The sequence below is a fragment of the Juglans regia genome, chromosome 2 (assembly GCF_001411555.2).
Source record: "Juglans regia cultivar Chandler chromosome 2, Walnut 2.0, whole genome shotgun sequence".
Taxonomy (NCBI): domain Eukaryota; kingdom Viridiplantae; phylum Streptophyta; class Magnoliopsida; order Fagales; family Juglandaceae; genus Juglans; species Juglans regia.
In genome coordinates this window covers 16,100,814-16,105,158 of record NC_049902.1, presented here as the reverse complement: position 1 = coordinate 16,105,158, position 4,345 = coordinate 16,100,814, and positions in this window count along the sequence as shown.

Genomic DNA, 4,345 nt, shown 5'->3' with positions numbered 1-4,345 from the left:
TTGACTATTCTTCTTCAATCTAGGAGTTACCACTCCAACTTAAGCACTCCAGAGTGGACAAGGGAGTTTCACTAGGATATTCCCCTATCCTAGCATTGGAGTTGTAATACTTGAGTCCTACTACGTAAGTCTTTACGTCATTTTATTAATTCTTTAAGTTAAATATTTTGAGATAAAGATTTTTATTATTTTATTTTAAGATGAGTATGCTGTATTTTAAAATGTGATTTATTAAAATAAATCAAGGGCATGATTTTAAGACTTTACAATATTTTCCTTAAGCTCTCTAATTTTACTTATTTAAGAAATGACCCAATTATTCTCTACCATTAGATTGGTAGGTGAAAAGTATCTTTGAGGTGGATAGATCTCCACCATCCAATTGCTTCCTTGTGGTGGAAGAAGGGAACAAAGACCAAAAAGCTCTTTCCCCTTCTCAGAGTCTACGACTAAGGCAACAAAAGAGAAAAAAAAACTAATCCTAAGGCATTCTACTCCTAACCGTCGGACCCTCACCCAAGAAAGAGAAAACTTCATCTTTCTCTCCAAGAAAGCCATAGCTAACCTTCATCTCCTTCCTTCCTCTTTTCTTTCATCTTCAAGAAACCAAGTTCCCCTCATCTTCTTCAAGCCGTGCCACTCCATAGCAGGGGAAGAAAACATCTTCCTCCATCTCCAAGCCGTGTGTACCTCATCTCTACCCATATTCGGTTTTGACTCAAAGCTTGGAACTAAAGCTTGATTTCATCTTCCAAAGGGTAAAATATTGAAAGTAATAAACTTTTGGTTCACTTCCTAGCATGATTTCCATATGGGTTTCGATTTTCATCATTTACCTTACCCATTGATGTTTCGGTTTTGGGGGTAACATAGTGCTATCATTTTGCTTTTCATCCACATGACTATACTACTATTTGGTCTTCAACTTGTGTTTTGAAAGGGGCTTAAGAGCTTAAGGTAAAAACCTTAATTTGACTCATTTGTTTTTAATGTGATTTTGGAAGCCAACCAAGTTGTTTTAGCTTGTATCTTAATTATAGTTATTATCTATGTTGTCAATAAATGTTGGATGCTCTGTTTTTAGCCCAAACCGAAGGTGTTGAAGTAGTTTTGGTATGTATTTTCCTATATTTTGAAAATGCTATGTTGCTATTAAACTTGGTTTAATTATAGGTGATGATTAATGTGATTTTAGTTTATATATGTTGGTACCATGTGTCTTGTGTTAAGGTTGGTTAGTAATCTATTTTTAGGATGACAGGGGTTTGGTTTAGAGATTTTGCTTGGGTCTTGTAATTTTATATCTTGCTTTTGAAAGGTATTAAGTGAGTAAAGCATAAGCTTAAGTGTTTAAAGGTTTTAAAGTTGCTTAGTGGGTAACCTTGCTATACTTTATGCTACTCTAATTTTAATGGGATATGTTATCCAAAGTATTTAAAATATTGTTTGTGTGATTAAATTATAGCATAGTTGGTTTAGGTATAGGCAATGAATTGTGCATGATATATTATGATATGTAAAGTTGTCCCAAGTACCCCTAAGTCCATGTCATGCGACGCCTTGTCTTGATGCAAAACTAGCCCTTGTATGTTGTCCCTCGTTAAATTCTACCTAACCCAAGAGTCCAAAATATTGATAAGCTAACATTTTTATAATGGGGGACTACAAGTTGATTTAAAGGGCATGTTTCCTAAGTTTGTTTAGCCTGCTTGAGTGCCTAAATCTATTCTAATGCCAATTATTGAGAATTTCCAGATTTGAGCCTTTATCTCCATTAATTTCAAAGTATCGAGGAGCATAGAAGTAAGTAGCTATGACCATGCTTCTTACACCAAGTTCTCTTTATGAAAAAAATGTTTCTCTCTATTATTGCAAATGTTCTTCTAAAGAAAATAGTAAATGAATATAGTATGTACAAGCTTTTTCTTGATAGCCCCTGTTAAGCACCCTATCAATTATAATTGTGTGTATGTGAATAAGATAATGCATGCACGTGGGTTCTAAGTCATGCGATTTTCATACATGCTCTCTCAAGAGACTTATTGATTATTCCTATATGTAGTATAGCATGAAAATGTATCTTGTTCATAAAAATGTATGTGCATCGGATTAAGAAAGATGATGAAAATGTTTTGTTTGCAAAGGAAAGGAAATGAACATCTCATGCCTTATGCTTTAAGAGATGCTTTAAATGTTATGAAGAAAGCGTTTTAAAATGTCCCTATGAACTAATGTTTTAAATGATGCAAAGAAAGTGTTTTAAAATGTCCTTATGAACTGATGCTTTATGGAAGCTATGAAAGATGATGTTTAAGCTCATGCTTTTAAATGACATTTTTCCATGAATGAACTGTTAAATGAAAAGGACTGGAAGGACTAAAATTAATGAAAGAAAGAAAGGATTGAATGAATGAATGTTTTAGTGTATGAAAATATGTAATGGCCTTGACTGAATGAAAGGGTACCAAAGGAATGGGCAGATTGCAATGCCGGGTAAGCAGTACTGGTAGTGCACCCAGTGCTGCCCCCTGACTGAAAGGGATTCCCAACTTGTGGCCACATGCAGAATCCAGGTCCAAATGAAGACCGCTAACCTTAACACACGGGGCGTAATAGTGTGTACCGACCAAAGGAAAGTGGAACATGAAAGGATAGTTATTTCTCAAAAAAATGTTTATGTATGAAAGTATGGCTTACTCCTTAAACTGTTTATGCATGAAAGCATTGTAAAAAATTAGCAAATGTTTATGTATACATCTTTTCAAAGAAAAGATTAGTTCATCCCTAAAGTCTACAGGACCTTATAACCTTTTGCTATGATACCAAGCTTTGTAACAACCCCGCCTTGGAAAGGGTGGAATCGCTACGTACATACCTGTCCCTTTTTTTTCTAGTGATATGTGATCAACATGAACATGACACACGTGTACTTTAAATTTCTAATTTAATAAAGGAGAACACCTGATATACATTCTATTCAAACATTCATCCATAAGAGACTCTCAGAGTCCATCATACGTTCATAAAAACATAAATGTTCTAGTTAGGGAAGACACTAAGCATCTACCTCTCCCTCTACAGTAGTGCCTTGCTCCTTATCCTCTTCTTCATTACCTGGATGTTTAGAACATAAATACAAAGTGAGTCTAATACTCAGTAAGCAGTGCACCATACTGTTAACTTACTAATCACAAGAGTTAGATGCTTAGTGTCTTCCCTGTTGGTTCAACTTTACATGGATGATGGATTATGTTATGGACATTGTATGTATGGTAGGGATGGAGTCCCTTCCTAACTAGAACAGTTATGTTTTTATGAACGTATGATGGACTCTAAGAGTCTCTTATGGATGAATATTTGAATAGAATGTCTATCAGGTGTTCCTCTTTATTAAATTAGAAATTTAGAGTACACGTGTGTTATGTTTATGCCGATTGCATATTACTAGAAAAGAAAAAGAAAAGAAAAGAAAAGGACATGTATGTACGTAGCTATTCCACCCTTTCCAGGGCGGGGTTGTTACAGGGGTCATGACAAAAACCATTTTTTTAATGTACAACCCGAAAACATGAGACATGTGAACATGTAACTTTTGTGCAACAATGTCATGTACTTATGTCATATGCAAAGAGTGGATCACGTGTATAGGTTGAAAGAATCAAAACATTCTGAAATATGTACTTCTACATATCATGTGAAGGATAAAAAAAGCATATACATTTTTCTAAAGCTCTAAACACATCATTTAATCTAATCCAGTCACAAGCAACATTTGCATAAAGCATGGACACGTAAGATACGAGTTATGGCATGTAACAATAGCAAATCCATAATCCAATTTGAGCAACCAACATGAAAGTTTACATAAACATAAATACATTATCCAAGAGTAAGTTAGAGGCTAACTTATAAAGTTTCTAGACGTACAGAAAATATATGAACAGTCAAGCAAGCTGAAAGTGTATATTTTCAAACCATTAGACTTTGGAACCAAATATTAAATCAAACATGGGTGACGGGTGCTAGGGTTTTATGCTCTTAATCCTAATCGGCTATAAGTTCTTCTAGTGACTCACGTGTCTCATATACTTATGGTTTAAAGGATACAAATGGGCGTGTTGGGTGCGTGTGGTTTTCTTGACACAACCCTAATTGTAACACCCGGGTCCAGCACCAAGCCCGCATTCTAAAAGCGTTTGGGTTTATATGTATGAAAAGCCCATTTGAGATTAACGAGCAATTTTTGCAAAAGACTACGCGCCGAAATTTTATTTTTGGATTAGGTGGAATCTTTTACGGGAATAGAAATTTGTAGGACAAGTTAGATTATTTTAGAGGTTGTTTC